The sequence below is a fragment of the Ascidiella aspersa genome, chromosome 3 (assembly GCF_963924565.1).
Source record: "Ascidiella aspersa chromosome 3, kaAscAspe10.2, whole genome shotgun sequence".
Lineage (NCBI taxonomy): Eukaryota > Metazoa > Chordata > Ascidiacea > Phlebobranchia > Ascidiidae > Ascidiella > Ascidiella aspersa.
In genome coordinates, this window is record NC_139449.1 from 11,312,614 (window position 1) to 11,337,842 (window position 25,229).

Below are 25,229 nucleotides of genomic sequence, written 5' to 3' on the forward strand. Positions count from 1 at the left end.
TTGCATTAACAAATCTGCAACGACTAGTACAACAAGGAAACGAGCTCGAAGCGAAGAAAATGAACATGTAAACGATCGTTTGCAATGCCAACCAGAATGCCTTTTCAAAGACTATCGACAGCAAGCGAAACGTTTTAGACACGTGTCAGATATCACTGCTTGCAAAAATTCTTCTTACGCTCACCAAACAACTACAGTGCCAATTGGAAGAAGAATCAATTTCAGTAAAATATCTGATGTTGGTCCATCTTTCCCGAACCTGTCATGCTCTTCGTTGGTTACCAGTGTTCTGCGAGGTCAACATGGTCGGCGTTGTCAGCAAAACTTGCGCACGTGTGCTGTTGCATAAAATGTTGCATCATTTTATTATTTTCATTTTCTATATTAAGTATATGTTTGTTCCAACCTTTTGTATTAAAAAAAATATTATTCAGCTTTTCTTTATTGTTTTGTCTTTATATATGCGCACGTATTTATCTGTTATGTTTCAGTTTTCAAATGTTATTCATGTAATTTCATGGTTCCAAATATACAGCAAAGTTCGTGTATTTCATTCATGTTTCAACTACCAACTTCCAATCAGTTATATCTAGAATTATGTTAAGGTTTACAATTTGAGCGGAATCGAAATAACATAAGAGTAGAAAAAGCAAATGAATAACTTCAGCCTTTGAAAAAGATCTCCCCGTCGGGGAATCGATCCCCGGTCTCCCGCGTGACAGGCGGGGATACTGACCACTATACTAACGAGGAAGACGTTACAGGGTAGCATACCTATATTGGCTGGTGTTATTTCGCGTTTTGAATAATAAGAAAGAAAAAAAATGCTTCTGAGATTTGGAATGTCACATTTACAAATTAGTGTATCATATCAATTCTATCCATATTTTTGTTAACAATTGTATGGTTTACTAATCGAACCGTGTTTCCTATACATCTCAGATGATAGAAATATTCAACATTAAACGTAAGACCACTTGCAAACAAATTAAATTGCATTTGAACTTTATTGATTTGTGTGTCTTTCAAAAAGAACAAGAATTTGTGATTTCAAAATAATAGCTAAACACATTTTTGTTGAATACTGTAAAGTTGTAAAACCATCAGTGATAATTGGAAATATTATTTTAATTGGCTCGTCATTATACGTGTATATTTATCAACAAGCTTTAGATATCTCTAGTTTAACTAAGTGAAGATTTATATTCAGTTGAGTACTTATTCAAGGTACTGAAAAACTTATTTTGTATATTTGTCTTTAGTGCATCGTTTGCTTTGATGAGATTGAAACCGAAAAATACTTGATAAACTGATTAAAGAGGTAATACAGATTGTGATTAGTACATCAAATGGACAGCCGTTCTGCAAGCGGGTGGTCAATGAATTTGAAAAAACAACACTGATAAGGTTAACAGAAAATTTCAGCAGCGCTTCATTAGACAGTTCTCCTTTTTTCTTTGTAATTATCAAAATCAGCTTTGCTGCCTATATAAATACGGAATCAACTACTTGGCTTATACTTCGTTTGACACAATTATAAAAGCGAGTTCAATTTATCGCAAGACGACTTTAGTAATAAAATGTCACCCAATGCTGTTGAGAACTGCAATGCAATCGGACTCCTGAGCATGAGTTTCTGTGAAACGCTTCACGTGTCTCCAAAGATTGAAATATTTCATACAGCGAAACCAAGACGTAGAATGAAGAGACAATCAACCAACAGTAAACCACTTGCATTAACAAATCTGCAACGACTAGTACAACAAGGAAACGAGCTCGAAGCGAAGAAAATGAACATGTAAACGATCGTTTGCAATGCCAACCAGAATGCCTTTTCAAAGACTATCGACAGCAAGCGAAACGTTTTAGACACGTGTCAGATATCACTGCTTGCAAAAATCCTTCTTACGCTCACCAAACAACTACAGTGCCAATTGGAAGAAGAATCAATTTCAGTAAAATATCTGATGTTGGTCCATCTTTCCCGAACCTGTCATGCTCTTCGTTGGTTACCAGTGTTCTGCGAGGTCAACATGGTCGGCGTTGTCAGCAAAACTTGCGCACGTGTGCTGTTGCATAAAATGTTGCATCATTTTATTATTTTCATTTTCTATATTAAGTATATGTTTGTTCCAACCTTTTGTATTAAAAAAAATATTATTCAGCTTTTCTTTATTGTTTTGTCTTTATATATGCGCACGTATTTATCTGTTATGTTTCAGTTTTCAAATGTTATTCATGTAATTTCATGGTTCCAAATATACAGCAAAGTTCGTGTATTTCATTCATGTTTCAACTACCAACTTCCAATCAGTTATATCTAGAATTATGTTAAGGTTTACAATTTGAGCGGAATCGAAATAACATAAGAGTAGAAAAAGCAAATGAATAACTTCAGCCTTTGAAAAAGATCTCCCCGTCGGGGAATCGAACCCCGGTCTCCCGCGTGACAGGCGGGGATACTGACCACTATACTAACGAGGAAGACGTGACAGGGTAGCATACCTATATTGGCTGGTGTTATTTCGCGTTTTGAATAATAAGAAAGAAAAAAAAAGCTTCTGAGATTTGGAATGTCACATTTACAAATTAATATATCATATCAACTCTATCCATATTTTTGTTAACAATTGTATGGTTTACTAATCGAACCGTGTTTCCTATACATCTCAGATGATAGAAATATTCAACATTAAACGTAAGACCACTTGCAAACAAATTAAATTGCATTTGAACTTTATTGATTTGTGTGTCTTTCAAAAAGAACAAGAATTTGTGATTTCAAAATAATAGCTAAACACATTTTTGTTGAATACTGTAAAGTTGTAAAACCATCAGTGATAATTGGAAATATTATTTTAATTGGCTCGTCATTATACGTGTATATTTATCAACAAGCTTTAGATATCTCTAGTTTAACTAAGTGAAGATTTATATTCAGTTGAGTACTTATTCAAGGTACTGAAAAACTTATTTTGTATATTTGTCTTTAGTGCATCGTTTGCTTTGATGAGATTGAAACCGAAAAATACTTGATAAACTGATTAAAGAGGTAATACAGATTGTGATTAGTACATCAAAGGGACAGCCGTTCTGCAAGCGGGTGGTCAATGAATTTGAAAAAACAACACTGATAAGGTTAACAGAAAATTTCAGCACCGCTTCATTAGACAGTTCTCCTTTTTTGTTTGTAATTATCAAAATCAGCTTTGCTGCCTATATAAATACGGAATCAACTACTTGGCTTATACTTCGTTTGACACAATTATAAAAGCGAGTTCAATTTATCGCAAGACGACTTTAGTAAAAAAATGTCACCCAATGCTGTTGAGAACTGCAATGCAATCGGACTCCTGAGCATGAGTTTCTGTGAAACGCTTCACGTGTCTCCAAAGATTGAACGATTTCATACAGCGAAACCAAGACGTAGAATGAAGAGACAATCAACCAACAGTAAACCCACTTGCATTAACAAATCTGCAACGACTAGTACAACAAGGAAACGAGCTCGAAGCGAAGAAAATGAACATGTAAACGATCGTTTGCAATGCCAACCAGAATGCCTTTTCAAAGACTATCGACAGCAAGCGAAACGTTTTAGACACGTGTCAGATATCACTGCTTGCAAAAATTCTTCTTACGCTCACCAAACAACTACAGTGCCAATTGGAAGAAGAATCAATTTCAGTAAAATATCTGATGTTGGTCCATCTTTTCCGAACCTGTCATGCTCTTCGTTGGTTACCAGTGTTCTGCGAGGTCAACATGGTCGGCGTTGTCAGCAAAACTTGCGCACGTGTGCTGTTGCATAAAATGTTGCATCATTTTATTATTTTCATTTTCTATATTAAGTATATGTTTGTTCCAACCTTTTGTATTAAAAAAAATATTATTCAGCTTTTCTTTATTGTTTTGTCTTTATATATGCGCACGTATTTATCTGTTATGTTTCAGTTTTCAAATGTTATTCATGTAATTTCATGGTTCCAAATATACAGCAAAGTTCGTGTATTTCATTCATGTTTCAACTACCAACTTCCAATCAGTTATATCTAGAATTATGTTAAGGTTTACAATTTGAGCGGAATCGAAATAACATAAGAGTAGAAAAAGCAAATGAATAACTTCAGCCTTTGAAAAAGATCTCCCCGTCGGGGAATCGATCCCCGGTCTCCCGCGTGACAGGCGGGGATACTGACCACTATACTAACGAGGAAGACGTTACAGGGTAGCATACCTATATTGGCTAGTGTTATTTCGCGTTTTGAATAATAAGAAAGAAAAAAAAAGCTTCTGAGATTTGGAATGTCACATTTACAAATTAGTATATCATATCAACTCTATCCATATTTTTGTTAACAATTGTATGGTTTACTAATCGAACCGTGTTTCCTATACATCTCAGATGATAGAAATATTCAACATTAAACGTAAGACCACTTGCAAACAAATTAAATTGCATTTGAACTTTATTGATTTGTGTGTCTTTCAAAAAGAACAAGAATTTGTGATTTCAAAATAATAGCTAAACACATTTTTGTTGAATACTGTAAAGTTGTAAAACCATCAGTGATAATTGGAAATATTATTTTAATTGGCTCGTCATTATACGTGTATATTTATCAACAAGCTTTAGATATCTCTAGTTTAACTAAGTGAAGATTTATATTCAGTTGAGTACTTATTCAAGGTACTGAAAAACTTATTTTGTATATTTGTCTTTAGTGCATCGTTTGCTTTGATGAGATTGAAACCGAAAAGTACTTGATAAACTGATTAAAGAGGTAATACAGATTGTGATTAGTACATCAAATGGACAGCCGTTCTGCAAGCGGGTGGTCAATGAATTTGAAAAAACAACACTGATAAGGTTAACAGAAAATTTCAGCAGCGCTTCATTAGACAGTTCTCCTTTTTTCTTTGTAATTATCAAAATCAGCTTTGCTGCCTATATAAATACGGAATCAACTACTTGGCTTATACTTCGTTTGACACAATTATAAAAGCGAGTTCAATTTATCGCAAGACGACTTTAGTAATAAAATGTCACCCAATGCTGTTGAGAACTGCAATGCAATCGGACTCCTGAGCATGAGTTTCTGTGAAACGCTTCACGTGTCTCCAAAGATTGAAATATTTCATACAGCGAAACCAAGACGTAGAATGAAGAGACAATCAACCAACAGTAAACCACTTGCATTAACAAATCTGCAACGACTAGTACAACAAGGAAACGAGCTCGAAGCGAAGAAAATGAACATGTAAACGATCGTTTGCAATGCCAACCAGAATGCCTTTTCAAAGACTATCGACAGCAAGCGAAACGTTTTAGACACGTGTCAGATATCACTGCTTGCAAAAATCCTTCTTACGCTCACCAAACAACTACAGTGCCAATTGGAAGAAGAATCAATTTCAGTAAAATATCTGATGTTGGTCCATCTTTCCCGAACCTGTCATGCTCTTCGTTGGTTACCAGTGTTCTGCGAGGTCAACATGGTCGGCGTTGTCAGCAAAACTTGCGCACGTGTGCTGTTGCATAAAATGTTGCATCATTTTATTATTTTCATTTTCTATATTAAGTATATGTTTGTTCCAACCTTTTGTATTAAAAAAAATATTATTCAGCTTTTCTTTATTGTTTTGTCTTTATATATGCGCACGTATTTATCTGTTATGTTTCAGTTTTCAAATGTTATTCATGTAATTTCATGGTTCCAAATATACAGCAAAGTTCGTGTATTTCATTCATGTTTCAACTACCAACTTCCAATCAGTTATATCTAGAATTATGTTAAGGTTTACAATTTGAGCGGAATCGAAATAACATAAGAGTAGAAAAAGCAAATGAATAACTTCAGCCTTTGAAAAAGATCTCCCCGTCGGGGAATCGATCCCCGGTCTCCCGCGTGACAGGCGGGGATACTGACCACTATACTAACGAGGAAGACGTTACAGGGTAGCATACCTATATTGGCTGGTGTTATTTCGCGTTTTGAATAATAAGAAAGAAAAAAAAAGCTTCTGAGATTTGGAATGTCACATTTACAAATTAGTATATCATATCAACTCTATCCATATTTTTGTTAACAATTGTATGGTTTACTAATCGAACCGTGTTTCCTATACATCTCAGATGATAGAAATATTCAACATTAAACGTAAGACCACTTGCAAACAAATTAAATTGCATTTGAACTTTATTGATTTGTGTGTCTTTCAAAAAGAACAAGAATTTGTGATTTCAAAATAATAGCTAAACACATTTTTGTTGAATACTGTAAAGTTGTAAAACCATCAGTGATAATTGGAAATATTATTTTAATTGGCTCGTCATTATACGTGTATATTTATCAACAAGCTTTAGATATCTCTAGTTTAACTAAGTGAAGATTTATATTCAGTTGAGTACTTATTCAAGGTACTGAAAAACTTATTTTGTATATTTGTCTTTAGTGCATCGTTTGCTTTGATGAGATTGAAACCGAAAAATACTTGATAAACTGATTAAAGAGGTAATACAGATTGTGATTAGTACATCAAAGGGACAGCCGTTCTGCAAGCGGGTGGTCAATGAATTTGAAAAAACAACACTGATAAGGTTAACAGAAAATTTCAGCAGCGCTTCATTAGACAGTTCTCCTTTTTTCTTTGTAATTATCAAAATCAGCTTTGCTGCCTATATAAATACGGAATCAACTACTTGGCTTATACTTCGTTTGACACAATTATAAAAGCGAGTTCAATTTATCGCAAGACGACTTTAGTAATAAAATGTCACCCAATGCTGTTGAGAACTGCAATGCAATCGGACTCCTGAGCATGAGTTTCTGTGAAACGCTTCACGTGTCTCCAAAGATTGAAATATTTCATACAGCGAAACCAAGACGTAGAATGAAGAGACAATCAACCAACAGTAAACCCACTTGCATTAACAAATCTGCAACGACTAGTACAACAAGGAAACGAGCTCGAAGCGAAGAAAATGAAAATGTAAACGATCGTTTGCAATGCCAACCAGAATGCCTTTTCAAAGACTATCGACAGCAAGCGAAACGTTTTAGACACGTGTCAGATATCACTGCTTGCAAAAATCCTTCTTACGCTCACCAAACAACTACAGTGCCAATTGGAAGAAGAATCAATTTCAGTAAAATATCTGATGTTGGTCCATCTTTCCCGAACCTGTCATGCTCTTCGTTGGTTACCAGTGTTCTGCGAGGTCAACATGGTCGGCGTTGTCAGCAAAACTTGCGCACGTGTGCTGTTGCATAAAATGTTGCATCATTTTATTATTTTCATTTTCTATATTAAGTATATGTTTGTTCCAACCTTTTGTATTAAAAAAAATATTATTCAGCTTTTCTTTATTGTTTTGTCTTTATATATGCGCACGTATTTATCTGTTATGTTTCAGTTTTCAAATGTTATTCATGTAATTTCATGGTTCCAAATATACAGCAAAGTTCGTGTATTTCATTCATGTTTCAACTACCAACTTCCAATCAGTTATATCTAGAATTATGTTAAGGTTTACAATTTGAGCGGAATCGAAATAACATAAGAGTAGAAAAAGCAAATGAATAACTTCAGCCTTTGAAAAAGATCTCCCCGTCGGGGAATCGAACCCCGGTCTCCCGCGTGACAGGCGGGGATACTGACCACTATACTAACGAGGAAGACGTTACAGGGTAGCATACCTATATTGGCTGGTGTTATTTCGCGTTTTGAATAATAAGAAAGAAAAAAAAAGCTTCTGAGATTTGGAATGTCACATTTACAAATTAGTATATCATATCAACTCTATCCATATTTTTGTTAACAATTGTATGGTTTACTAATCGAACCGTGTTTCCTATACATCTCAGATGATAGAAATATTCAACATTAAACGTAAGACCACTTGCAAACAAATTAAATTGCATTTGAACTTTATTGATTTGTGTGTCTTTCAAAAAGAACAAGAATTTGTGATTTCAAAATAATAGCTAAACACATTTTTGTTGAACACTGTAAAGTTGTAAAACCATCAGTGATAATTGGAAATATTATTTTAATTGGCTCGTCATTATACGTGTATATTTATCAACAAGCTTTAGATATCTCTAGTTTAACTAATTGAAGATTTATATTCAGTTGAGTACTTATTCAAGGTACTGAAAAACTTATTTTGTATATTTGTCTTTAGTGCATCGTTTGCTTTGATGAGATTGAAACCGAAAAATACTTGATAAACTGATTAAAGAGGTAATACAGATTGTGATTAGTACATCAAAGGGACAGCCGTTCTGCAAGCGGGTGGTCAATGAATTTGAAAAAACAACACTGATAAGGTTAACAGAAAATTTCAGCAGCGCTTCATTAGACAGTTCTCCTTTTTTCTTTGTAATTATCAAAATCAGCTTTGCTGCCTATATAAATACGGAATCAACTACTTGGCTTATACTTCGTTTGACACAATTATAAAAGCGAGTTCAATTTATCGCAAGACGACTTTAGTAATAAAATGTCACCCAATGCTGTTGAGAACTGCAATGCAATCGGACTCCTGAGCATGAGTTTCTGTGAAACGCTTCACGTGTCTCCAAAGATTGAACGATTTCATACAGCGAAACCAAGACGTAGAATGAAGAGACAATCAACCAACAGTAAACCCACTTGCATTAACAAATCTGCAACGACTAGTACAACAAGGAAACGAGCTCGAAGCGAAGAAAATGAACATGTAAACGATCGTTTGCAATGCCAACCAGAATGCCTTTTCAAAGACTATCGACAGCAAGCGAAACGTTTTAGACACGTGTCAGATATCACTGCTTGCAAAAATCCTTCTTACGCTCACCAAACAACTACAGTGCCAATTGGAAGAAGAATCAATTTCAGTAAAATATCTGATGTTGGTCCATCTTTCCCGAACCTGTCATGCTCTTCGTTGGTTACCAGTGTTCTGCGAGGTCAACATGGTCGGCGTTGTCAGCAAAACTTGCGCACGTGTGCTGTTGCATAAAATGTTGCATCATTTTATTATTTTCATTTTCTATATTAAGTATATGTTTGTTCCAACCTTTTGTATTAAAAAAAATATTATTCAGCTTTTCTTTATTGTTTTGTCTTTATATATGCGCACGTATTTATCTGTTATGTTTCAGTTTTCAAATGTTATTCATGTAATTTCATAGTTCCAAATATACAGCAAAGTTCGTGTATTTCATTCATGTTTCAACTACCAACTTCCAATCAGTTATATCTAGAATTATGTTAAGGTTTACAATTTGAGCGGAATCGAAATAACATAAGAGTAGAAAAAGCAAATGAATAACTTCAGCCTTTGAAAAAGATCTCCCCGTCGGGGAATCGAACCCCGGTATCCCGCGTGACAGGCGGGGATACTGACCACTATACTAACGAGGAAGACGTTACAGGGTAGCATACCTATATTGGCTGGTGTTATTTCGCGTTTTGAATAATAAGAAAGAAAAAAAAAGCTTCTGAGATTTGGAATGTCACATTTACAAATTAGTATATCATATCAACTCTATCCATATTTTTGTTAACAATTGTATGGTTTACTAATCGAACCGTGTTTCCTATACATCTCAGATGATAGACATATTCAACATTAAACGTAAGACCACTTGCAAACAAATTAAATTGCATTTGAACTTTATTGATTTGTGTGTCTTTCAAAAAGAACAAGAATTTGTGATTTCAAAATAATAGCTAAACACATTTTTGTTGAATACTGTAAAGTTGTAAAACCATCAGTGATAATTGGAAATATTATTTTAATTGGCTCGTCATTATACGTGTATATTTATCAACAAGCTTTAGATATCTCTAGTTTAACTAAGTGAAGATTTATATTCAGTTGAGTACTTATTCAAGGTACTGAAAAACTTATTTTGTATATTTGTCTTTAGTGCATCGTTTGCTTTGATGAGATTGAAACCGAAAAATACTTGATAAACTGATTAAAGAGGTAATACAGATTGTGATTAGCACATCAAAGGGACAGCCGTTCTGCAAGCGGGTGGTCAATGAATTTGAAAAAACAACACTGATAAGGTTAACAGAAAATTTCAGCAGCGCTTCATTAGACAGTTCTCCTTTTTTCTTTGTAATTATCAAAATCAGCTTTGCTGCCTATATAAATACGGAATCAACTACTTGGCTTATACTTCGTTTGACACAATTATAAAAGCGAGTTCAATTTATCGCAAGACGACTTTAGTAATAAAATGTCACCCAATGCTGTTGAGAACTGCAATGCAATCGGACTCCTGAGCATGAGTTTCTGTGAAACGCTTCACGTGTCTCCAAAGATTGAACGATTTCATACAGCGAAACCAAGACGTAGAATGAAGAGACAATCAACCAACAGTAAACCCACTTGCATTAACAAATCTGCAACGACTAGTACAACAAGGAAACGAGCTCGAAGCGAAGAAAATGAACATGTAAACGATCGTTTGCAATGCCAACCAGAATGCCTTTTCAAAGACTATCGACAGCAAGCGCAACGTTTTAGACACGTGTCAGATATCACTGCTTGCAAAAATCCTTCTTACGCTCACCAAACAACTACAGTGCCAATTGGAAGAAGAATCAATTTCAGTAAAATATCTGATGTTGGTCCATCTTTCCCGAACCTGTCATGCTCTTCGTTGGTTACCAGTGTTCTGCGAGGTCAACATGGTCGGCGTTGTCAGCAAAACTTGCGCACGTGTGCTGTTGCATAAAATGTTGCATCATTTTATTATTTTCATTTTCTATATTAAGTATATGTTTGTTCCAACCTTTTGTATTAAAAAAAATATTATTCAGCTTTTCTTTATTGTTTTGTCTTTATATATGCGCACGTATTTATCTGTTATGTTTCAGTTTTCAAATGTTATTCATGTAATTTCATGGTTCCAAATATACAGCAAAGTTCGTGTATTTCATTCATGTTTCAACTACCAACTTCCAATCAGTTATATCTAGAATTATGTTAAGGTTTACAATTTGAGCGGAATCGAAATAACATAAGAGTAGAAAAAGCAAATGAATAACTTCAGCCTTTGAAAAAGATCTCCCCGTCGGGGAATCGAACCCCGGTCTCCCGCGTGACAGGCGGGGATACTGACCACTATACTAACGAGGAAGACGTTACAGGGTAGCATACCTATATTGGCTGGTGTTATTTCGCGTTTTGAATAATAAGAAAGAAAAAAAAAGCTTCTGAGATTTGGAATGTCACATTTACAAATTAGTATATCATATCAACTCTATCCATATTTTTGTTAACAATTGTATGGTTTACTAATCGAACCGTGTTTCCTATACATCTCAGATGATAGAAATATTCAACATTAAACGTAAGACCACTTGCAAACAAATTAAATTGCATTTGAACTTTATTGATTTGTGTGTCTTTCAAAAAGAACAAGAATTTGTGATTTCAAAATAATAGCTAAACACATTTTTGTTGAATACTGTAAAGTTGTAAAACCATCAGTGATAATTGGAAATATTATTTTAATTGGCTCGTCATTATACGTGTATATTTATCAACAAGCTTTAGATATCTCTAGTTTAACTAAGTGAAGATTTATATTCAGTTGAGTACTTATTCAAGGTAATGAAAAACTTATTTTGTATATTTGTCTTTAGTGCATCGTTTGCTTTGATGAGATTGAAACCGAAAAATACTTGATAAACTGATTAAAGAGGTAATACAGATTGTGATTAGTACATCAAAGGGACAGCCGTTCTGCAAGCGGGTGGTCAATGAATTTGAAAAAACAACACTGATAAGGTTAACAGAAAATTTCAGCAGCGCTTCATTAGACAGTTCTCCTTTTTTCTTTGTAATTATCAAAATCAGCTTTGCTGCCTATATAAATACGGAATCAACTACTTGGCTTATACTTCGTTTGACACAATTATAAAAGCGAGTTCAATTTATCGCAAGACGACTTTAGTAATAAAATGTCACCCAATGCTGTTGAGAACTGCAATGCAATCGGACTCCTGAGCATGAGTTTCTGTGAAACGCTTCACGTGTCTCCAAAGATTGAACGATTTCATACAGCGAAACCAAGACGTAGAATGAAGAGACAATCAACCAACAGTAAACCCACTTGCATTAACAAATCTGCAACGACTAGTACAACAAGGAAACGAGCTCGAAGCGAAGAAAATGAACATGTAAACGATCGTTTGCAATGCCAACCAGAATGCCTTTTCAAAGACTATCGACAGCAAGCGAAACGTTTTAGACACGTGTCAGATATCACTGCTTGCAAAAATCCTTCTTACGCTCACCAAACAACTACAGTGCCAATTGGAAGAAGAATCAATTTCAGTAAAATATCTGATGTTGGTCCATCTTTCCCGAACCTGTCATGCTCTTCGTTGGTTACCAGTGTTCTGCGAGGTCAACATGGTCGGCGTTGTCAGCAAAACTTGCGCACGTGTGCTGTTGCATAAAATGTTGCATCATTTTATTATTTTCATTTTCTATATTAAGTATATGTTTGTTCCAACCTTTTGTATTAAAAAAAATATTATTCAGCTTTTCTTTATTGTTTTGTCTTTATATATGCGCACGTATTTATCTGTTATGTTTCAGTTTTCAAATGTTATTCATGTAATTTCATGGTTCCAAATATACAGCAAAGTTCGTGTATTTCATTCATGTTTCAACTACCAACTTCCAATCAGTTATATCTAGAATTATGTTAAGGTTTACAATTTGAGCGGAATCGAAATAACATAAGAGTAGAAAAAGCAAATGAATAACTTCAGCCTTTGAAAAAGATCTCCCCGTCGGGGAATCGAACCCCGGTCTCCCGCGTGACAGACGGGGATACTGGCCACTATACTAACGAGGAAGACGTTACAGGGTAGCATACCTATATTGGCTGGTGTTATTTCGCGTTTTGAATAATAAGAAAGAAAAAAAAAGCTTCTGAGATTTGGAATGTCACATTTACAAATTAATATATCATATCAACTCTATCCATATTTTTGTTAACAATTGTATGGTTTACTAATCGAACCGTGTTTCCTATACATCTCAGATGATAGAAATATTCAACATTAAACGTAAGACCACTTGCAAACAAATTAAATTGCATTTGAACTTTATTGATTTGTGTGTCTTTCAAAAAGAACAAGAATTTGTGATTTCAAAATAATAGCTAAACACATTTTTGTTGAATACTGTAAAGTTGTAAAACCATCAGTGATAATTGGAAATATTATTTTAATTGGCTGGTCATTATACGTGTATATTTATCAACAAGCTTTAGATATCTCTAGTTTAACTAAGTGAAGATTTATATTCAGTTGAGTACTTATTCAAGGTACTGAAAAACTTATTTTGTATATTTGTCTTTAGTGCATCGTTTGCTTTGATGAGATTGAAACCGAAAAATACTTGATAAACTGATTAAAGAGGTAATACAGATTGTGATTAGTACATCAAAGGGACAGCCGTTCTGCAAGCGGGTGGTCAATGAATTTGAAAAAACAACACTGATAAGGTTAACAGAAAATTTCAGCAGCGCTTCATTAGACAGTTCTCCTTTTTTCTTTGTAATTATCAAAATCAGCTTTGCTGCCTATATAAATACGGAATCAACTACTTGGCTTATACTTCGTTTGACACAATTATAAAAGCGAGTTCAATTTATCGCAAGACGACTTTAGTAATAAAATGTCACCCAATGCTGTTGAGAACTGCAATGCAATCGGACTCCTGAGCATGAGTTTCTGTGAAACGCTTCACGTGTCTCCAAAGATTGAAAGATTTCATACAGCGAAACCAAGACGTAGAATGAAGAGACAATCAACCAACAGTAAACCCACTTGCATTAACAAATCTGCAACGACTAGTACAACAAGGAAACGAGCTCGAAGCGAAGAAAATGAACATGTAAACGATCGTTTGCAATGCCAACCAGAATGCCTTTTCAAAGACTATCGACAGCAAGCGAAACGTTTTAGACACGTGTCAGATATCACTGCTTGCAAAAATCCTTCTTACGCTCACCAAACAACTACAGTGTCAATTGGAAGAAGAATCAATTTCAGTAAAATATCTGATGTTGGTCCATCTTTCCCGAACCTGTCATGCTCTTCGTTGGTTACCAGTGTTCTGCGAGGTCAACATGGTCGGCGTTGTCAGCAAAACTTGCGCACGTGTGCTGTTGCATAAAATGTTGCATCATTTTATTATTTTCATTTTCTATATTAAGTATATGTTTGTTCCAACCTTTTGTATTAAAAAAAATATTATTCAGCTTTTCTTTATTGTTTTGTCTTTATATATGCGCACGTATTAATCTGTTATGTTTCAGTTTTCAAATGTTATTCATGTAATTTCATGGTTCCAAATATACAGCAAAGTTCGTGTATTTCATTCATGTTTCAACTACCAACTTCCAATCAGTTATATCTAGAATTATGTTAAGGTTTACAATTTGAGCGGAATCGAAATAACATAAGAGTAGAAAAAGCAAATGAATAACTTCAGCCTTTGAAAAAGATCTCCCCGTCGGGGAATCGAACCCCGGTCTCCCGCGTGACAGGCGGGGATACTGACCACTATACTAACGAGGAAGACGTGACAGGGTAGCATACCTATATTGGCTGGTGTTATTTCGCGTTTTGAATAATAAAAAAGAAAAAAAAAGCTTCTGAGATTTGGAATGTCACATTTACAAATTAATATATCATATCAACTCTATCCATATTTTTGTTAACAATTGTATGGTTTACTAATCGAACCGTGTTTCCTATACATCTCAGATGATGAAAATATTCAACATTAAACGTAAGACCACTTGCAAACAAATTAAATTGCATTTGAACTTTATTGATTGGTGTGTCTTTCAAAAAGAACAAGAATTGGTGATTTCAAAATAATAGCTAAACACATTTTTGTTGAATACTGTAAAGTTGTAAAACCATCAGTGATAATTGGAAATATTATTTTAATTGGCTCGTCATTATACGTGTATATTTATCAACAAGCTTTAGATATCTCTAGTTTAACTAAGTGAAGATTTATATTCAGTTGAGTACTTATTCAAGGTACTGAAAAACTTATTTTGTATATTTGTCTTTAGTGCATCGTTTGCTTTGATGAGATTGAAACCGAAAAATACTTGATAAACTGATCAAAAAGGTAATACAGATTGTGATTAGTACATCAAAGGGACAGCCGTTCTGCAAGCGGGTGGTCAATGAATTTGAAAAAACAACACTGATAAGGTTAACAGAAAATTTCAGCAGCGCTTTATTAGACAGTTCTCCTTTTTTGTTTGTAATTATCAAAATCAACTTTGCTGCCTATAAAAATATGGAATCAACTACTTGGCTTATACTTCGTTTGACACAATTATAAAAGCGAGTTCAATTTATCGCAAGACGACTTTAGTAATAAAATGTCACCCAATGCTGTTGAGAACTGCAATGCAATCGGACTCCTGAGCATGAGTTTCTGTGAAACGCTTCACGTGTCTCCAAAGATTGAAAGATTTCATACAGCGAAACCAAGACGTAGAATGAAGAGACAATCAACCAACAGTAAACCCACTTGCATTAACAAATCTGCAACGACTAGTACAACAAGGAAACGAGCTCGAAGCGAAGAAAATGAACATGTAAACGATCGTTTGCAATGCCAACCAGAATGCCTTTTCAAAGACTATCGACAGCAAGCGAAACGTTTTAGACACGTGTCAGATATCACTGCTTGCAAAAATCCTTCTTACGCTCACCAAACAACTACAGAGCCAATTGGAAGAAGAATCAATTTCAGTAAAACATCTGATGTTGGTCCATCTTTCCCGAACCTGTCATGCTCTTCGTTGGTTACCAGTGTTCTGCGAGGTCAACATGGTCGGCGTTGTCAGCAAAACTTGCGCACGTGTGCTGTTGCATAAAATGTTGCATCATTTTATTATTTTCATTTTCTATATTAAGTATATGTTTGTTCCAACCTTTTGTATTAAAAAAAATATTATTCAGCTTTTCTTTATTGTTTTGTCTTTATATATGCGCACGTATTTATCTGTTATGTTTCAGTTTTCAAATGTTATTCATGTAATTTCATGGTTCCAAATATACAGCAAAGTTCGTGTATTTCATTCATGTTTCAACTACCAACTTCCAATCAGTTATATCTAGAATTATGTTAAGGTTTACAATTTGAGCGGAATCGAAATAACATAAGAGTAGAAAAAGCAAATGAATAACTTCAGCCTTTGAAAAAGATCTCCCCGTCGGGGAATCGAACCCCGGTCTCCCGCGTGACAGGCGGGGATACTGACCACTATACTAACGAGGAAGACGTGACAGGGTAGCATACCTATATTGGCTGGTGTTATTTCGCGTTTTGAATAATAAGAAAGAAAAAAAAAGCTTCTGAGATTTGGAATGTCACATTTACAAATTAATATATCATATCAACTCTATCCATATTTTTGTTAACAATTGTATGGTTTACTAATCGAACCGTGTTTCCTATACATCTCAGATGATAGAAATATTCAACATTAAACGTAAGACCACTTGCAAACAAATTAAATTGCATTTGAACTTTATTGATTTGTGTGTCTTTCAAAAAGAACAAGAATTGGTGATTTCAAAATAATAGCTAAACACATTTTTGTTGAATACTGTAAAGTTGTAAAACCATCAGTGATAATTGGAAATATTATTTTAATTGGCTCGTCATTATACGTGTATATTTATCAACAAGCTTTAGATATCTCTAGTTTAACTAAGTGAAGATTTATATTCAGTTGAGTACTTATTCAAGGTACTGAAAAACTTATTTTGTATATTTGTCTTTAGTGCATCGTTTGCTTTGATGAGATTGAAACCGAAAAATACTTGATAAACTGATTAAAGAGGTAATACAAATTGTGATTAGTACATCAAAGGGACAGCCGTTCTGCAAGCGGGTGGTCAATGAATTTGAAAAAACAACACTGATAAGGTTAACAGAAAATTTCAGCAGCGCTTCATTAGACAGTTCTCTTTTTTTCTTTGTAATTATCAAAATCAGCTTTGCTGCCTATATAAATACGGAATCAACTACTTGGCTTATACTTCGTTTGACACAATTATAAAAGCGAGTTCAATTTATCGCAAGACGACTTTAGTAATAAAATGTCACCCAATGCTGTTGAGAACTGCAATGCAATCGGACTCCTGAGCATGAGTTTCTGTGAAACGCTTCACGTGTCTCCAAAGATTGAAAGATTTCATACAGCGAAACCAAGACGTAGAATGAAGAGACAATCAACCAACAGTAAACCCACTTGCATTAACAAATCTGCAACGACTAGTACAACAAGGAAACGAGCTCGAAGCGAGGACTATTAACATGTAAACGATCGTTTGCAATGCCAACCAGAATGCCTTTTCAAAGACTATCGACAGCAAGCGAAACGTTTTAGACACGTGTCAGATATCACTGCTTGCAAAAATCCTTCTTACGCTCACCAAACAACTACAGTGTCAATTGGAAGAAGAATCAATTTCAGTAAAATATCTGATGTTGGTCCATCTTTCCCGAACCTGTCATGCTCTTCGTTGGTTACCAGTGTTCTGCGAGGTCAACATGGTCGGCGTTGTCAGCAAAACTTGCGCACGTGTGCTGTTGCATAAAATGTTGCATCATTTTATTATTTTCATTTTCTATATTAAGTATATGTTTGTTCCAACCTTTTGTATTAAAAAAAATATTATTCAGCTTTTCTTTATTGTTTTGTCTTTATATATGCGCACGTATTAATCTGTTATGTTTCAGTTTTCAAATGTTATTCATGTAATTTCATGGTTCCAAATATACAGCAAAGTTCGTGTATTTTATTCATGTTTCAACTACCAACTTCCAATCAGTTATATCTAGAATTATGTTAAGGTTTACAATTTGAGCGGAATCGAAATAACATAAGAGTAGAAAAAGCAAATGAATAACTTCAGCCTTTGAAAAAGATCTCCCCGTCGGGGAATCGAACCCCGGTCTCCCGCGTGACAGGCGGGGATACTGACCACTATACTAACGAGGAAGACGTGACAGGGTAGCATACCTATATTGGCTGGTGTTATTTCGCGTTTTGAATAATAAAAAAGAAAAAAAAAGCTTCTGAGATTTGGAATGTCACATTTACAAATTAATATATCATATCAACTCTATCCATATTTTTGTTAACAATTGTATGGTTTACTAATCGAACCGTGTTTCCTATACATCTCAGATGATGAAAATATTCAACATTAAACGTAAGACCACTTGCAAACAAATTAAATTGCATTTGAACTTTATTGATTTGTGTGTCTTTCAAAAAGAACAAGAATTGGTGATTTCAAAATAATAGCTAAACACATTTTTGTTGAATACTGTAAAGTTGTAAAACCATCAGTGATAATTGGAAATATTATTTTAATTGGCTCGTCATTATACGTGTATATTTATCAACAAGCTTTAGATATCTCTAGTTTAACTAAGTGAAGATTTATATTCAGTTGAGTACTTATTCAAGGTACTGAAAAACTTATTTTGTATATTTGTCTTTAGTGCATCGTTTGCTTTGATGAGATTGAAACCGAAAAATACTTGATAAACTGATCAAAAAGGTAATACAGATTGTGATTAGTACATCAAAGGGACAGCCGTTCTGCAAGCGGGTGGTCAATGAATTTGAAAAAACAACACTGATAAGGTTAACAGAAAATTTCAGCAGCGCTTTATTAGACAGTTCTCCTTTTTTGTTTGTAATTATCAAAATCAACTTTGCTGCCTATAAAAATATGGAATCAACTACTTGGCTTATACTTCGTTTGACACAATTATAAAAGCGAGTTCAATTTATCGCAAGACGACTTTAGTAATAAAATGTCACCCAATGCTGTTGAGAACTGCAATGCAATCGGACTCCTGAGCATGAGTTTCTGTGAAACGCTTCACGTGTCTCCAAAGATTGAAAGATTTCATACAGCGAAACCAAGACGTAGAATGAAGAGACAATCAACCAACAGTAAACCCACTTGCATTAACAAATCTGCAACGACTAGTACAACAAGGAAACGAGCTCGAAGCGAAGAAAATGAACATGTAAACGATCGTTTGCAATGCCAACCAGAATGCCTTTTCAAAGACTATCGACAGCAAGCGAAACGTTTTAGACACGTGTCAGATATCACTGCTTGCAAAAATCCTTCTTACGCTCACCAAACAACTACAGAGCCAATTGGAAGAAGAATCAATTTCAGTAAAACATCTGATGTTGGTCCATCTTTCCCGAACCTGTCATGCTCTTCGTTGGTTACCAGTGTTCTGCGAGGTCAACATGGTCGGCGTTGTCAGCAAAACTTGCGCACGTGTGCTGTTGCATAAAATGTTGCATCATTTTATTATTTTCATTTTCTATATTAAGTATATGTTTGTTCCAACCTTTTGTATTAAAAAAAATATTATTCAGCTTTTCTTTATTGTTTTGTCTTTATATATGCGCACGTATTTATCTGTTATGTTTCAGTTTTCAAATGTTATTCATGTAATTTCATGGTTCCAAATATACAGCAAAGTTCGTGTATTTCATTCATGTTTCAACTACCAACTTCCAATCAGTTATCTCTAGAATTATGTTAAGGTTTACAATTTGAGCGGAATCGAAATAACATAAGAGTAGAAAAAGCAAATGAATAACTTCAGCCTTTGAAAAAGATCTCCCCGTCGGGGAATCGAACCCCGGTCTCCCGCGTGACAGGCGGGGATACTGACCACTATACTAACGAGGAAGACGTGACAGGGTAGCATACCTATATTGGCTGGTGTTATTTCGCGTTTTGAATAATAAGAAAGAAAAAAAAAGCTTCTGAGATTTGGAATGTCACATTTACAAATTAATATATCATATCAACTCTATCCATATTTTTGTTAACAATTGTATGGTTTACTAATCGAACCGTGTTTCCTATACATCTCAGATGATAGAAATATTCAACATTAAACGTAAGACCACTTGCAAACAAATTAAATTGCATTTGAACTTTATTGATTTGTGTGTCTTTCAAAAAGAACAAGAATTGGTGATTTCAAAATAATAGCTAAACACATTTTTGTTGAATACTGTAAAGTTGTAAAACCATCAGTGATAATTGGAAATATTATTTTAATTGGCTCGTCATTATACGTGTATATTTATCAACAAGCTTTAGATATCTCTAGTTTAACTAAGTGAAGATTTATATTCAGTTGAGTACTTATTCAAGGTACTGAAAAACTTATTTTGTATATTTGTCTTTAGTGCATCGTTTGCTTTGATGAGATTGAAACCGAAAAATACTTGATAAACTGATTAAAGAGGTAATACAAATTGTGATTAGTACATCAAAGGGACAGCCGTTCTGCAAGCGGGTGGTCAATGAATTTGAAAAAACAACACTGATAAGGTTAACAGAAAATTTCAGCAGCGCTTCATTAGACAGTTCTCTTTTTTTCTTTGTAATTATCAAAATCAGCTTTGCTGCCTATATAAATACGGAATCAACTACTTGGCTTATACTTCGTTTGACACAATTATAAAAGCGAGTTCAATTTATCGCAAGACGACTTTAGTAATAAAATGTCACCCAATGCTGTTGAGAACTGCAATGCAATCGGACTCCTGAGCATGAGTTTCTGTGAAACGCTTCACGTGTCTCCAAAGATTGAAAGATTTCATACAGCGAAACCAAGACGTAGAATGAAGAGACAATCAACCAACAGTAAACCCACTTGCATTAACAAATATGCAACGACTAGTACAACAAGGAAAGAGCTCGAAGCGAAGAAAATGAACATGTAAACGATCGTTTGCAATGCCAACCAGAATGCCTTTTCAAAGACTATCGACAGCAAGCGAAACGTTTTAGACACGTGTCAGATATCACTGCTTGCAAAAATCCTTCTTACGCTCACCAAACAACTACAGTGCCAATTGGAAGAAGAATCAATTTCAGTAAAATATCTGATGTTGGTCCATCTTTCCCGAACCTGTCATGCTCTTCGTTGGTTACCAGTGTTCTGCGAGGTCAACATGGTCGGCGTTGTCAGCAAAACTTGCGCACGTGTGCTGTTGCATAAAATGTTGCATCATTTTATTATTTTCATTTTCTATATTAAGTATATGTTTGTTCCAACCTTTTGTATTAAAAAAAATATTATTCAGCTTTTCTTTATTGTTTTGTCTTTATATATGCGCACGTATTTATCTGTTATGTTTCAGTTTTCAAATGTTATTCATGTAATTTCATGGTTCCAAATATACAGCAAAGTTCGTGTATTTCATTCATGTTTCAACTACCAACTTCCAATCAGTTATATCTAGAATTATGTTAAGGTTTACAATTTGAGCGGAATCGAAATAACATAAGAGTAGAAAAAGCAAATGAATAACTTCAGCCTTTGAAAAAGATCTCCCCGTCGGGGAATCGAACCCCGGTGTCCCGCGTGACAGGCGGGGATACTGACCACTATACTAACGAGGAAGACGTGACAGGGTAGCATACCTATATTGGCTGGTGTTATTTCGCGTTTTGAATAATAAGAAAGAAAAAAAAAGCTTCTGAGATTTGGAATGTCACATTTACAAATTAATATATCATATCAACTCTATCCATATTTTTGTTAACAATTGTATGGTTTACTAATCGAACCGTGTTTCCTATACATCTCAGATGATAGAAATATTCAACATTAAACGTAAGACCACTTGCAAACAAATTAAATTGCATTTGAACTTTATTGATTTGTGTGTCTTTCAAAAAGAACAAGAATTTGTGATTTCAAAATAATAGCTAAACACATTTTTGTTGAATACTGTAAAGTTGTAAAACCATCAGTGATAATTGGAAATATTATTTTAATTGGCTGGTCATTATACGTGTATATTTATCAACAAGCTTTAGATATCTCTAGTTTAACTAAGTGAAGATTTATATTCAGTTGAGTACTTATTCAAGGTACTGAAAAACTTATTTTGTATATTTGTCTTTAGTGCATCGTTTGCTTTGATGAGATTGAAACCGAAAAATACTTGATAAACTGATTAAAGAGGTAATACAGATTGTGATTAGTACATCAAAGGGACAGCCGTTCTGCAAGCGGGTGGTCAATGAATTTGAAAAAACAACACTGATAAGGTTAACAGAAAATTTCAGCAGCGCTTGATTAGACAGTTCTCCTTTTTCCTTTGTAATTATCAAAATCAGCTTTGCTGCCTATATAAATACGGAATCAACTACTTGGCTTATACTTCGTTTGACACAATTATAAAAGCGAGTTCAATTTATCGCATGACGACTTTAGTAATAAAATGTCACCCAATGCTGTTGAGAACTGCAATGCAATCGGACTCCTGAGCATGAGTTTCTGTGAAACGCTTCACGTGTCTCCAAAGATTGAAATATTTCATACAGCGAAACCAAGACGTAGAATGAAGAGACAATCAACCAACAGTAAACCCACTTGCATTAACAAATCTGCAACGACTAGTACAACAAGGAAACGAGCTCGAAGCGAAGAAAATGAACATGTAAACGATCGTTTGCAATGCCAACCAGAATGCCTTTTCAAAGACTATCGACAGCAAGCGAAACGTTTTAGACACGTGTCAGATATCACTGCTTGCAAAAATGCTTCTTACGCTCACCAAACAACTACAGTGCCAATTGGAAGAAGAATCAATTTCAGTGAAATATCTGATGTTGGTCCATCTTTCCCGAACCTGTCATGCTCTTCGTTGGTTACCAGTGTTCTGCGAGGTCAACATGGTCGGCGTTGTCAGCAAAACTTGCGCACGTGTGCTGTTGCATAAAATGTTGCATCATTTTATTATTTTCATTTTCTATATTAAGTATATGTTTGTTCCAACCTTTTGTATTAAAAAAAATATTATTCAGCTTTTCTTTATTGTTTTGTCTTTATATATGCGCACGTATTTATCTGTTATGTTTCAGTTTTCAAATGTTATTCATGTAATTTCATGGTTCCAAATATACAGCAAAGTTCGTGTATTTCATTCATGTTTCAACTACCAACTTCCAATCAGTTATATCTAGAATTATGTTAAGGATTACAATTTGAGCGGAATCGAAATAACATAAGAGTAGAAAAAGCAAATGAATAACTTCAGGCTTTGAAAAAGATCTCCCCGTCGGGGAATCGAACACCGGTCTCCCGCGTGACAGGCGGGGATACTGACCACTATACTAACGAGGAAGACGTGACAGGGTAGCATACCTATATTGGCTGGTGTTATTTCGCGTTTTGAATAATAAGAAAGAAAAAAAAAGCTTCTGAGATTTGGAATGTCACATTTACAAATTAATATATCATATCAACTCTATCCATATTTTTGTTAACAATTGTATGGTTTACTAATCGAACCGTGTTTCCTATACATCTCAGATGATAGAAATATTCAACATTAAACGTAAGACCACTTGCAAACAAATTAAATTGCATTTGAACTTTATTGATTTGTGTGTCTTTCAAAAAGAACAAGAATTGGTGATTTCAAAATAATAGCTAAACACATTTTTGTTGAATACTGTAAAGTTGTAAAACCATCAGTGATAATTGGAAATATTATTTTAATTGGCTCGTCATTATACGTGTATATTTATCAACAAGCTTTAGATATCTCTAGTTTAACTAAGTGAAGATTTATATTCAGTTGAGTACTTATTCAAGGTACTGAAAAACTTATTTTGTATATTTGTCTTTAGTGCATCGTTTGCTTTGATGAGATTGAAACCGAAAAATACTTGATAAACTGATTAAAGAGGTAATACAAATTGTGATTAGTACATCAAAGGGACAGCCGTTCTGCAAGCGGGTGGTCAATGAATTTGAAAAAACAACACTGATAAGGTTAACAGAAAATTTCAGCAGCGCTTCATTAGACAGTTCTCCTTTTTTCTTTGTAATTATCAAAATCAGCTTTGCTGCCTATATAAATACGGAATCAACTACTTGGCTTATACTTCGTTTGACACAATTATAAAAGCGAGTTCAATTTATCGCAAGACGACTTTAGTAATAAAATGTCACCCAATGCTGTTGAGAACTGCAATGCAATCGGACTCCTGAGCATGAGTTTCTGTGAAACGCTTCACGTGTCTCCAAAGATTGAAAGATTTCATACAGCGAAACCAAGACGTAGAATGAAGAGACAATCAACCAACAGTAAACCCACTTGCATTAACAAATATGCAACGACTAGTACAACAAGGAAAGAGCTCGAAGCGAAGAAAATGAACATGTAAACGATCGTTTGCAATGCCAACCAGAATGCCTTTTCAAAGACTATCGACAGCAAGCGAAACGTTTTAGACACGTGTCAGATATCACTGCTTGCAAAAATCCTTCTTACGCTCACCAAACAACTACAGTGCCAATTGGAAGAAGAATCAATTTCAGTAAAATATCTGATGTTGGTCCATCTTTCCCGAACCTGTCATGCTCTTCGTTGGTTACCAGTGTTCTGCGAGGTCAACATGGTCGGCGTTGTCAGCAAAACTTGCGCACGTGTGCTGTTGCATAAAATGTTGCATCATTTTATTATTTTCATTTTCTATATTAAGTATATGTTTGTTCCAACCTTTTGTATTAAAAAAAATATTATTCAGCTTTTCTTTATTGTTTTGTCTTTATATATGCGCACGTATTTATCTGTTATGTTTCAGTTTTCAAATGTTATTCATGTAATTTCATGGTTCCAAATATACAGCAAAGTTCGTGTATTTCATTCATGTTTCAACTACCAACTTCCAATCAGTTATATCTAGAATTATGTTAAGGTTTACAATTTGAGCGGAATCGAAATAACATAAGAGTAGAAAAAGCAAATGAATAACTTCAGCCTTTGAAAAAGATCTCCCCGTCGGGGAATCGAACCCCGGTGTCCCGCGTGACAGGCGGGGATACTGACCACTATACTAACGAGGAAGACGTGACAGGGTAGCATACCTATATTGGCTGGTGTTATTTCGCGTTTTGAATAATAAGAAAGAAAAAAAAAGCTTCTGAGATTTGGAATGTCACATTTACAAATTAATATATCATATCAACTCTATCCATATTTTTGTTAACAATTGTATGGTTTACTAATCGAACCGTGTTTCCTATACATCTCAGATGATAGAAATATTCAACATTAAACGTAAGACCACTTGCAAAC

General features: G+C 34.6%; 13 non-coding genes across 13 annotated transcripts; all 13 read right to left on the reverse strand.

Annotated features, from left to right (window-relative positions):
* Window positions 1-681: 681 nt before the first annotated feature.
* Trnad-guc (transfer RNA aspartic acid (anticodon GUC)) lies at window positions 682-753 on the reverse strand. Its single transcript has one exon. It is a non-coding gene; the product is annotated as a tRNA-Asp (tRNA).
* Window positions 754-2,412: 1,659 nt separating this feature from the next.
* Trnad-guc (transfer RNA aspartic acid (anticodon GUC)) lies at window positions 2,413-2,484 on the reverse strand. Its single transcript has one exon. It is a non-coding gene; the product is annotated as a tRNA-Asp (tRNA).
* A 1,660-nt stretch (window positions 2,485-4,144) lies between these two features.
* Window positions 4,145-4,216, reverse strand: Trnad-guc (transfer RNA aspartic acid (anticodon GUC)). Its single transcript has one exon. It is a non-coding gene; the product is annotated as a tRNA-Asp (tRNA).
* Window positions 4,217-5,875: 1,659 nt separating this feature from the next.
* Trnad-guc (transfer RNA aspartic acid (anticodon GUC)) lies at window positions 5,876-5,947 on the reverse strand. Its single transcript has one exon. It is a non-coding gene; the product is annotated as a tRNA-Asp (tRNA).
* A 1,660-nt stretch (window positions 5,948-7,607) lies between these two features.
* Trnad-guc (transfer RNA aspartic acid (anticodon GUC)) lies at window positions 7,608-7,679 on the reverse strand. Its single transcript has one exon. It is a non-coding gene; the product is annotated as a tRNA-Asp (tRNA).
* Window positions 7,680-9,339: 1,660 nt separating this feature from the next.
* Trnad-guc (transfer RNA aspartic acid (anticodon GUC)) lies at window positions 9,340-9,411 on the reverse strand. Its single transcript has one exon. It is a non-coding gene; the product is annotated as a tRNA-Asp (tRNA).
* Window positions 9,412-11,071: 1,660 nt separating this feature from the next.
* On the reverse strand, window positions 11,072-11,143 carry Trnad-guc (transfer RNA aspartic acid (anticodon GUC)). Its single transcript has one exon. It is a non-coding gene; the product is annotated as a tRNA-Asp (tRNA).
* Window positions 11,144-14,535: 3,392 nt separating this feature from the next.
* Window positions 14,536-14,607, reverse strand: Trnad-guc (transfer RNA aspartic acid (anticodon GUC)). The gene has a single exon. It is a non-coding gene; the product is annotated as a tRNA-Asp (tRNA).
* Window positions 14,608-16,267: 1,660 nt separating this feature from the next.
* On the reverse strand, window positions 16,268-16,339 carry Trnad-guc (transfer RNA aspartic acid (anticodon GUC)). The gene has a single exon. It is a non-coding gene; the product is annotated as a tRNA-Asp (tRNA).
* Window positions 16,340-17,999: 1,660 nt separating this feature from the next.
* Window positions 18,000-18,071, reverse strand: Trnad-guc (transfer RNA aspartic acid (anticodon GUC)). The gene has a single exon. It is a non-coding gene; the product is annotated as a tRNA-Asp (tRNA).
* Window positions 18,072-19,731: 1,660 nt separating this feature from the next.
* Window positions 19,732-19,803, reverse strand: Trnad-guc (transfer RNA aspartic acid (anticodon GUC)). Its single transcript has one exon. It is a non-coding gene; the product is annotated as a tRNA-Asp (tRNA).
* A 1,659-nt stretch (window positions 19,804-21,462) lies between these two features.
* On the reverse strand, window positions 21,463-21,534 carry Trnad-guc (transfer RNA aspartic acid (anticodon GUC)). Its single transcript has one exon. It is a non-coding gene; the product is annotated as a tRNA-Asp (tRNA).
* A 3,391-nt stretch (window positions 21,535-24,925) lies between these two features.
* Trnad-guc (transfer RNA aspartic acid (anticodon GUC)) lies at window positions 24,926-24,997 on the reverse strand. The gene has a single exon. It is a non-coding gene; the product is annotated as a tRNA-Asp (tRNA).
* Window positions 24,998-25,229: the final 232 nt, after the last annotated feature.